This window comes from Octopus bimaculoides, chromosome 7 (genome assembly GCF_001194135.2).
Source record: "Octopus bimaculoides isolate UCB-OBI-ISO-001 chromosome 7, ASM119413v2, whole genome shotgun sequence".
In the NCBI taxonomy this organism is placed as follows: domain Eukaryota; kingdom Metazoa; phylum Mollusca; class Cephalopoda; order Octopoda; family Octopodidae; genus Octopus; species Octopus bimaculoides.
Genome location: NC_068987.1, coordinates 50,417,919 through 50,429,668, shown reverse-complemented (window position 1 = coordinate 50,429,668; position 11,750 = coordinate 50,417,919). Strand labels below are relative to the sequence as shown.

The window sequence follows — 11,750 nt, the reverse complement described above, 5'->3', positions numbered from 1 at the left end:
ACGTAGTTTGAGCAATAAGTATCTGTACTGTTGTCATAGTAACGAAGCTAAAGTACGCAGAGTGAAGCTGTTTGGCATAGATTGACCTTGAACTCTGCTGTGCATGCGCACTAAATTTTAACGTTCTAGTTCACTTCCGCTGATTACAGCAGTGCTTGGAAGGAAGGTGTGTAACGTGTGATCGTCGCATTGACCATGACATAAGTTGTCATGGCCTGCTCAAAGGCCTACGCAAAGTTACAAAAAGTGTATGAAGAGGAGTGTATGAACCACACACAAGTGTACATGTGGTTCAGACGTTTCCAATATGGCCGAAAATGTCGATATTGACGAACGTTCTGGCAGACCCTCAACCAGCAGAACTGAGAAAAACATCGCAGATGTGCGTGCAGCTGTGAAGGAAAATCGTCGAATTACCATTCGTGAGTTATCAGAGGATGTGCAGATTAGTTACGGTTCAGTTCAGTCCATTATTACTGAAGGTTTGGGTATGAGACGCGTGTCTGCCAAGTTTGTGCCAAAATTACTTTCAGCTGACCAAAGACACTCGGGTTTCAGTTGCACAAGATCTCCTTGATTGTGTCGAGAACGATGAAAAGTTTTTTAAAACTTTACGCAGGACTCTGAGCAAGTATCACCATGCTTTTGGCAAAATTTTATGCAGATTCTCTGCGACGGTCACACGCTACACACCTTCTTTCCAAATCATCTGTGTGGGCTGTTCGGCAGCCCACACAGATGATTTGTTCGAAATTGTCGAACCCTCATACGTCGTCAAACGACGGGTGAGTCCGTGATATATTTATATATATATATATATATATATAATCTATGTATAGGTGCAGATATCACTGTGTAGTTAAAACGTAGATTTAGTCCCAGTGTGTAGCACCTTGAGTAGCAAGTGTCTTCTACTGTAACCCTGATCTGACCAAAGTATTGTGAGAGGATTTGATAGACGGAAACTGAAAGAAGGCCGTCGTGTGTGCGTGTGCATATTATGTCTGTGTGTATATACATGATCTACGCATTTGTGTCTTCTTGTCTTGACATCACGTAATAGCTAAAAATGAATATCACCTTCATAAAAGTAACGGTGTTATTTGTTCCCTGACGTTAGCAATAAAAGTGAAGTAAAATGGTAACAATTCGTCATTGAAATCAATCACAAGCCGATTTCTTCGAGAGTTAATAACTATTCTAAGGTTCTCGGCATCTAAAAAGAAGCCTTGACTTACTAGAAATGGCAGCGAAATATCCCTCAAGATACACCATCTTAAAAAAGGTAAAGAACTCAAAGAACTGTTCATTCCTAGTACCTATTTGAAGCTAAGTATTCTAGGACAACGTAAATGAAATATTCAAAAATAGTAAAATATTAATGGTTTGTTGGGCCCAGTTTCATCTCTCATCTGATTACTTGATTCAAGCTCATTTTACATCACAGCTGTGGAACTTTGGGCAAATTTTCTTGCCTTAGCATCAGGTGATCAGGACCTTATGATTGAAATTTGGTAAACGGAAAGTGTGCAGAAGCTACTGTTTTCAATGGTAGACTTAATCCCTTGCCAGGCTTAACTCTTTTGATACCAACCAACCTGAGACTGATCCTTGATTCTATATAAATATCCTGTTTTAAAGTGATCCAACTTTTCATTTTAATTTGTTCCAAACACAGCCTAATAGTGACTAAAGTGTTTTTAAAATGCATCATCATTTTCAAAATTTATTAAAACAAAGGTAGTGTATTTCAACTGAAATATAAAATGGTAACTCATGTATCATTTGATGCATGAAAGCTTTTAGCAGAGTTCACTGTTACGAGAATTCAGATCAGTTCTCCTCCTCCTTTCCATCCATCAGTCGTTGGTCGTAGAAACCTTAAAATAAAACGTCAGGTCAAACCTTAAAAAGATTTACGTGAATTAATTTTAACGCTGGGACTCGAAGTAGCTAATGCTATAAATGATAGCACGTACAATATTGAGTTTTAAAAAACCCCTTAGACAGGAAAATCTCTTCAAGAATTCTTATAAAGAAAGATCTTTCAAGTCTCCTTAGTAAGAGCAGAACATCTAAAATGGAGGGAGAAACTTCATAATGGCTCGAGCGTCTGTCATGTTTATAGAAAATACGAGTTCATGTTCCATGGGCATCTTTCAATATTTTGTTTCTCCCACCCCATCCAAGGTATTTTTAAACCCAATATTCTGCAAACTACTGCTTTATCTATTTCAAGCTCCACCGCTAAAAATAATTTACTTCACACCTCTCAAAGTTTTAAACTTCTTATAAACATCTCAGAAAAATCTGAGATGATCTTTATTGAAGGTACTGGTATGATAAAGAGTTCCATTTGTTGTTTGCGTTTTGTATTCAACTCATCATCAACCAATATTAGCTAACAGCTAAGTGAACTGAGTAAATGTAAAACCATATGATAATAAACCAAATTGAAAATCTTTTATCCTAAATTCCAAAATCCGGATGCTAACATGACACGCTATCGTTGCATTCTTCGTACGTGAATACTGATAACTTACTGAATTTTCCAATGCGCAGTGATGCCATTTATGATGTACCCTCTCCCTCAAGTTTCTCGGACCTGACGTAGTTGTAATATCTGGGTCTACGTTTATGTTCAAGTCAGTAAGCAATGATCAATGTCTTGTTTCGTTTTTTGTACAGTAACCACAAAACGGGTTTTTGTTGTTGTTTTTACGTAAGGTCTGAATTTCACCTCCATGTATGAGTGTAACATGACTAGATCAGTACTTGTACATTACTTTAAAAATAAAATGCTGACTTTGTTTCCAGCCTTCATTACATTTACATGTATTCAATACCTTACATGAAAACTAATATTTGTATAGTGATAAAATAAAATACAAATGGCGTACGTATATTGTAAACTTTTAATCAAAACATGACATCGTTGGTAGAGACTGACATTTTACTTTTCTGACGGTGTTATGTATAAAAAAATCATTAAAAATTTATATAAAATTACATTCAGAGTATATATATAAGCTATATTATAAAATGTAAATGTACGCTGTATTTAGATATAGGTCCCATCCCCCAAGCTGTGCTGTTTTATAGATGCAAATATAAAAAATATTCCGAGATCTGAAACACGTTGGGGTCCCAGTAATTTCGATAAAGAATTGTCAATTGTAATACTGTGTAACTTTTTTTTTTTTTTTTGTCACTGTTATTTCCTATCTACTTTTTTTCTAGAAATCAAAGGAAATGACTACTATTCTCTTCAAACTTTGCTTTTGTGATTTGAACATCTGGACAGCAATGTTTTGAAACTGACCTATTTTCCATTACAATTCACACAAATTCAACGTTGAGTTGCTAAAGCAGAAATATCGTTATAACATATTCTGCTCAATACCATAGATTTGCTTGTCAGTTATTTGACCTTAACCACTTGAGCACGTCCCTTAGTGGCTGACTATGATCATGGCATCTCTGATCATGAGCAGGAGTAGTTGGGGAGCATCATAGTCATGTGTTGAGAGGGATTCTTTGAAGTTTGAATAAATGTAATAAAAGCAAAGTTTGAAGGAAATATAAGCCATGTTTCGTATTTTCTAGTGGTAAGCAAATAGCAAATAATAGTTGCTACCCAAAGACAAAAATCGTGTTACAATGTAATGGATTTGAAATGACAGCTTTCTACAAAAATAGCTTCAAATAACTTTGCTTGTTCTATCAGCATTATACTTTACAGCAAAAATACTATTTCAGTGGGGTCCTTTTTCATTCTTTTTTTTTTTTTTTTTTTTTTTTTTTTTTTTGTAAATAGGTTAACAATGATGATGAGTTTACCACGCGTGGCTATTATTGCTTTAATTTGTACCTTGATGTGCAGTTACGGAAGCAGCATGACTCTGGAGGAGATCAGAAGGTAAGACATTTTGCTCACATTTTAACATTTCATGTTATTCATCCGCAAAAACACAACACTGAAGTTGTAGTTCACCTCCAGGTTTGCTCCTATCCAATAGAACTATGACCAAACTTTAACGGTGTTCCAGTTGTGACCAGTCCATTGTTTATTTTTCTATTATATATATATATATATATTACTACCTTATTCAATGTGGCTTTTACTTTTTCGAAAGTGATTTAAAGATTTGGCTGCTACTTCTAGCAGACCGAGCGACTGCGGTTCAACTACTTCAATTTGGTTCGCGGAAGAGTGAAAAATCTATGATCAAATGTTCCAGATGTAGCTATCCCATCGTTTTTATTTATTTTCATTATAATATATGTATCTATGACTACCTTATCCTTTCTTTCTTATGATAAGGGTGATTTAAGGGAGATTTTGGGTGCTATTCACAGCAGATCAAGCGACTGTGCAACACCTTCGTTTTGGTCCACGGAACAGTGAAGCAGGACCAAACTGTAAGACAAATAGGTTCGATAAAATATTTAACCTATATTCTCGATAGTTTTTTGAATCAGCTACTGATAAATTTCTTTAGATTAAGAAAATATGGTTTGAAACAGGTGACATAATCTTGGGTGCTCGAATTTGAAAGAGACGTAAGTAGCTCTGCCTCTCGCAACAACAGTGAAATTCAAGAATCCAAACTGACTGGAATCAAGGCCTATCTCTATGCACTGTAGCTTACCACTCACACTTAGCAGTTAAAGAAAATAACATAGTATATAATAGTATATATAGAATATAGGATAGGCTAGATATTTTAAAGAGAAACCTGGACGTTTGTACTGTTGATTTTGTAACAGAACGGTTTAATTTGCTACAAGGTCCAACATTTTCATCATCATTGTTTAACGTTCACTTTTCCATGCTTGCATGGGTCAGACGGAATTTACTAAGGCAAGTTATCTATGGCCGGATGCCTTCCTGTCGCCCAAACCTTCACTGTTTCCAAAGTAATATTTCCCTGTAACCAGGTATGGTTTTCACGGAAGGCAGGAAACGAACACGAATATCGCTTGCTCGTTTGTAACCATCACATAATGTCAAGACAAAGGTACACATAAAAGGTACACATAAAAGCAGCTCTCGCCCATTAAACTGCGGCGATGCTGGAGCACCGCCTTTTAGTTGAACAAATCGATCCCTGGACTTATTCTTTGTAAGCCTAGTGCTTATTCTATTGGTGTGTTAAGTCGAACCGCTAAGTTACGGGGACGTAAACACACCAACACTGGTTGTCAAGCGATGGTGGGGGAACAAACAGACACAAAGACACACACACATATATATATATATATATATATATATATATACGACGAGCTTCTTTCAGTTTCCGTCTACCAAATCCACTCAGAAAACTTTGGTCAGCCAGAGGCTATAGTAGAAGACACTTGCCCAAGGTGCCACACAGTGGGACTGAACCCAGAACCATGTGGTTGGGAAGCAAGCTTATTACCACACAGCTCTATATATAAACAGATTGGCTGCGTTTCTCTGAGATTGGTCAAATGATATAAAAACCTCTGATGAGATCCTAATAAGAATTTCTTCCAATCTATTGAGAAACAGATAATCCTGCTACGTTCGTATGTCCACTACATAGTTTTACATAATGCCAACCACTTCATAAAGTATAGTGGGTGCTTTTTTTTATGTGGTACCAGTAATGTCGCCATGCAGTTTGGAAAACTAAAATTCCCTTCGACTGAGAGGGGCTACAAAACAGAGGGATGTGACTTTAGCTAGATGAAAGGTTAACGCATTAGGTCTGAGAATTATGTTATGGGTACGCGTCTATGGAATGCCCAGTCATTTGCATGTTAATTCAGGGGCAGGTAATTCAGCTTTTAGTAGGTCAAGATTCCATTGTGTGACTCAAGATTAAATGTGCATTTATTCGTTGCAGATCAATTCCGAAAGGGGCGACTCTTTATTCATATGCTGGAACCTGTGAAGCCTGTGGTGAATTCTATGGTAGTAGCTATACTTATCGTTGTCTCACAGACAAAACCTTCGAAACTTACCATAAATGTAACATTGCTGTCAATGAGAAACGCAAATAAAATATTTGAAAGAAAGCAGAGATTGGAAAAAGGAAGAGAGTTCGTACAAGATGTAGAAAAGAAAGGGATGATAACTGAAATAGGAGACAGTGATGCTCTTTTTTGTGTGATGGGATGATGAACACCAGCGTTGAAAGTGTTTTGAAAAGTGATGCTGAAAGTTATGCTTTGACATATTAAGAAAAGGACGTTTATAAACAATTAGAAAATTAAGATATTAACAATAAAAGTTTTGAAAAAATATCTAAAAAAAACATGTGCATACATACAAAAACACACAGTACAACGTCCATACAACATGCATACATCTGTTTGCTACTTATGTTGATAGTTTATTAGGTGGATTAATGACTTGTGTACATTAAAATCCCACAGCCTAACACATTTCAGCATCACCTATCACTAAAGGCTTCTGTATCCACATTATTATTATTATTGTTGTTATTGTTATTATTAATTCTATTATCGGAATGAAGTGGGTGCAAAAATTGAAACAATTCTTTAAACAAGTGACTAGGAAAATACTGGAGAGGAAATTTTTTTTTTTTTTTTTAATTTGTGCAGATATATGCAGGTGAATGGAGAGTAAGAAACAAACACAAATACACACACACCCATGTACGCACGCACGCACGCACGCACACACACACATGTATGTATTTGAAAACATGTATTTCAAAATCAACGATAAAAAAAAGTAAATAAAGTGTATTTAATCAGTCCTGTTGTTCATTTTTCATTATTGTTTACGAGACAAACCTAAGATGCATATTATATGTTATTAAACTGATGGCCTGCTGCTTGTTCTCTTTGTGAACTGGTGAGAATTTGGTTAGAAGCCAACATCTAAAAAATAGCTTGTTTCATCATTATTGTTTTAATGTCCAATTTTCTATGAATCAAACGGAGTTTACTGAGACAGATTTTCTAAAGTTAGATGCCTTTTATGTCACAAACCCTTACCTGCTTCCAAGCAACGTAGTATTTCTCCATGGCTAGACATGTTTTTGCAGAATATTGAAAATGAATAGCGTTCATTTACAAGAATTACACCGTGTCAAGACATGAAGACACAAACCTACACACATCCACTTAAATTCTTTAGTTGGCCCATGTAGATTTTATTCTCACTAGATAGTAGGACAGACAACTGGTTCTGAATTGTCAGTCGTTCCCCTATGAAGAATGTAATCAGAGGATAAGAGCTTGATGGATTCAGAGACATGACACCAAGAAGGAAAATATAGAAGCTGCAAGATCCCTCAGTCATACATAGGTTCAAAGAAGTATTAGGTAATGTATATAATGGGAAGAGAGACTTACAATAAGGACAACAGTTAGTTTTTACATCACCTACTGCAAACCAAAGGCAAAATCTGTGGATAGAACAAGGCTCCAAACAGCTGAAAGGTAACAAGGTGGTGGAATGATATGGTAGGGTAACCCAAAGTTAAAAGACAGGCCTAGATAAAAAAACAAAAAAAAAACAGGCAACAAGGCACAATATCAGGTATAACGAGGAGAGAAGCTAGAAATCAGGTTTAATTAACAAGGAGAGATGCTGAAAGTAAGAGGTGATGATTGGATCAGTCACACTCATCACAGTCATACTGTGGATCACAAAGCAGTGTCATCGTCATCATCATCATTCTCATGTCCACTTATCCATGCTTGTATGGCTCAGACGAAATTCAATGAGGCAGATTTTCTATGGCTGGATGCCTTTCCTGCTGCTAATGCTCATCTGTTTCCAAACAAGGTAATATTTCCTCATTGTCAGACATGTTTTTCATAGAAGACAGGAAACAAATAACGCCGCTTGTATGATGAAGCTCATTAACAACCTTCATGTCATGGCAAAACAAGGGTACACACAACCATAGGCACATACAATACGCTTCTTTCAGCTTGTGTCAACCACATCCACAGCTCTGGTCAGCCTGAGGCTACAGCAGAAAACACTTACCCAAAGTACCATACCGTTGCCTGCATCTATATGACAAAACATTCAGTGAAGTAGAACACATACTGGAAAAAGTTGAAAGAGCTATTGACTCTGCTAGCAACGAATGGATTCCCTTTGCAAGCAAAGGGCAGGTTGTAGGTTGCTCGTGTACAATGTATGATACAGGATTGTGGTGAAACATGGACATAAAATACAAAAGATGTGAGGGCTGGAAAGAAGGGAGGCAAATGCAGTCCACTAGATGTATAATGTTAGTGTACATCAGGGGTCGGCAAAGTGATCAATATTGATCCCTGAAGGTCTATGTAGTTCTCCAAGGGGTTGATAAACTTTTGAAGTGATTCTGAGGATTAAGAGCACTCAATTATTAGCAAACTATTTTTTCAACCTGAATAAGATTCAAATATAATATGGAAATATAATATCTCAAATATATTATGGAAATTCAAAATGCCTTAGCAGGTATGTCATTGGCATACACCTAGTAAACATAGCAATGCCAACTAGCTAATTGGCAGGCCTGTTAAGAATAAGTGCATAATTTTCATGAAGACATCATAAAAAGAATGCAATAGTAATTTGCATTTATTGCTCATTTATAAGAGTGACTCTATGTCAGTATGGAACATGGACATTAAATGCTGACAATGATGGTTTCAGTTGTCCAACAATTTTGAATTTATTCTAATTTCCAGCCAAATATTAATACAATATCTAGTATTCCCCAAACGTATTTCATATTAAATATTCTGACTATAGCAATATAATGACTGAATTTTTATTGTTCTTATCAATTTCATTAAGTATTTTCACTAAATTTCTTTAAATAGTTCTTAAGAAAAAGTGGTAATGACACAAAAGAACAAAGGAATTACTGTTTTTAAAATCAAAAATTTTTTTATTAATTATACTTTTTAATTTTACTTTAGAAATTTACATGATGGGGTTGATAAGTTAACAATTCCATGAAAGGATCAGTGATTATAAGTTTGCCAACCTCTGGTGTAAATGAACAACAGAGTACAATTGAGACGGGAGGAAAACTGAATATAAGAATCAGGTGGAGCATGTAAAAGGAGAAGACTATCGATATGAACATGGTGGACACATGGTGGATAGCAGTTGAGCGAAGAAGAGGCAAGAGACATGTGTAAAGAACCTGCTGGAAAGGAAGACCAAGGAAGATATGGGAAGAAGTAGGGAAGGCTGATCTCAAAAATTAAATCTCACCTAGGCTCTGACAAAAGATTACAAGTAACAAGATGGTAAGCTGGAAAAATGGAAAAGACTAATCTAGAACCATGCAAATACAGAAAAAGTGACAGATGGAAAATGATGACAATGATTATATACATACATATATATATATATATATATATATATACACACACACACAGGCAAGGTGGCTGATGCCGGTGGCACGTGAAAAGCACCTTTTGAGTGTTGGGCCTCACGGAGGCAATGACCAAGACCTCTGGTATTATGACGTGCTTGAGGAGAAGATCCATCAAGCCAAGTAAAATCGCAGTTAAGGCAGATACCAGTGTCAGGCAAATGGCACCCATGCTGGTGGCACATAAAATCACCCATTACACTCTTGGAGTGGTTGGCATTAGGAAAAACATCCAGCTGTAAAATCCATGCAAAATGAGACTGGAGTCCGGTGCAGCCTTCCAGCTTACCAGCCCTGGTCAAACTGTCTAACCCATGCCAGCATGGACAACAGACATACACATGCATGCATACACACATCTAAGTACACCATCAATTTTCCAGCAAGTGATGGTCTGCCACCACCTTTAATTAAGATTACTTATAAGATGGAGGTTGAAATCCACATGCCTACCATCTTAGTTCACTGCATGACAACAGGTGGTGATATGTGTACCATGTGTTTACTTACATGCAATACTGCACTTGTGAGTGGCAATACCAAAATTTTGAGAGCTCCTCTGCTTATTTAGCTTAAAGTTACTCTTAGCAATGGCTGCTTGGGTGGTAATGTCAAACATAAACATCAATTCACATTGATCCAAGATAAGCAGAACTGCTGGAAAATATGAACCATGCTTCCCAGTTACAAGGTTCCGGGTCCAGTCCCACTACATGGCACCTGGGGCAAGTGTCTTCTACTATAACCTCAAGCTGACCAAAGCCTTGCAAGTGGATTTGGTAGACAGAAAACTGAAAGAAACCGATCGTGTGTGTGTGTGTGTGTGTGTGTGTGTGTGTGTGTGTGTGTGTGTGTGTGTGTGTGTGTGTGTGTGTGTGTGTGTGTGTGTGTGTGTGTGTGTGTGTGTGTGTGTGTGTGATCACTACTTGGCAACTGACGTTGGTGTGTTTACATCCCTGTAACTTAGCTGTTCAGCAAACGAGACTGATAGAATAAGTACAAGGCTTAAAAAAATGTCTTGGAGTCAATTTGTTCAACTAAAACCCGTCAAGGAAGTGCTACAGCATGGCCACAGTCAAAATGACTGAATCAAGTAAAAGATAGTATTCCAGTACATAAGCTGTGTGATATCTATGGCACTGATTTCATCTGCTGTTTAAAAATATCAAGAAACAAAGAGACAAAACATTGATGTATTATGTAAACAATGATTCATAGAAAGCAAATGAAAACTAGAGAAACTATGAACGACGGTAAGAGTACTGCTCATGATCAAGTGATAATGGAATGGTTTCAACAGTGCCAAAGCCATGGACTGGATTTGTAAGATAGATTAGAGCCATTAAAATTCTAATACTTGCCATCTTGGGAGTATTTTTTTATATGTACAGTAATTAATAAATGTAGCAAGGTAATGCACAACTACTTGTATTTCATTTATTAAATATATATTTAATAATATGTATTTGTTAAATTTAAGTTTCTAGATGTTCATGGTAGTTTAGACACATGGGAAGCATATAATTAATAGGTTAGATGTGTGTTGATGAATTATTATTAGGTGACCACAGATGGTTCAGAAAAACAGTAAATCAATCAAGGTCTTGGAACTGGAAAATCGGTGGTGTAACCATATAAATGTGTGCTTGTGTGTGTGTGTGTAAGAAATATGTTAAAATCTGTAAATAGCTAAGTTCTCATTCACTGCAGGTATTTTGTGTCGTAGATGCTGGAATTCAACTTACCAATCAAGAACAGGTTCCAGATTTAAGGGAATATTTACCTGTAATAGTACTGAAATCCTTTGCAAGGATTAAAAAAAAATTTTAATTTTGATATCAAAACTCATAATTATATTCATTTTGAAGTGATTGACATTTTTTCTCCTCTTCAATAACTGAGTACCAAACCAAAGATAAATGAATGAATGTGGATACAAACACTTGTGGAGAATTATCTCCCTTTGTTAGACTGATATATATATTTATATAAGGGCATTACTACAGAATAATGCCACACACTCGACTTCCCAAATAAACACATTTTAGTACCGAATGCGAGGAAAGTAACCAACAGAAGAAACCAACTTTCTTTTAAATAACTCAACTATGTATCGACTGATTTTGCGATTACTAGAATGAAATCTAGTTTCCGTTCATCAGTATAGTATAGTTCAAAAAAATATATATAAATAAACAAAATTCTCACCTCACCAAAACGAACACTCTACGTATCCGACAAAGCAAAGGGAATGAAGTTTATCTGTATATATCTTCATTAAAGAAGCGGGAATCCTTCTGGATTGTTTTAGGTACACGTGTGCAAACCAGAATAAAAATTCAGCATTGAATATATTCCATG

At 36.3% G+C, this 11,750-nt stretch overlaps 1 protein-coding gene and 1 long non-coding RNA gene across 2 annotated transcripts in view; one reads left to right on the top strand and one right to left on the bottom strand.

Annotated features, from left to right (window-relative positions):
- LOC106871382 (uncharacterized) overlaps window positions 1–6,750 on the top strand; it is a 28,262-nt gene extending 21,512 nt beyond the window's left edge. The window contains exons 2-3 of the long non-coding RNA XR_001409653.2: window positions 3,818–3,919; window positions 5,874–6,750. This is a non-coding gene — a long non-coding RNA (uncharacterized LOC106871382). The remainder of the gene's footprint in view (window positions 1–3,817; window positions 3,920–5,873) is intronic.
- The window catches only part of LOC106871380 (gastrula zinc finger protein XlCGF57.1), a 61,177-nt gene that overhangs the window by 21,958 nt on the left and 27,469 nt on the right, over window positions 1–11,750 (bottom strand). The window lies entirely within an intron of this gene.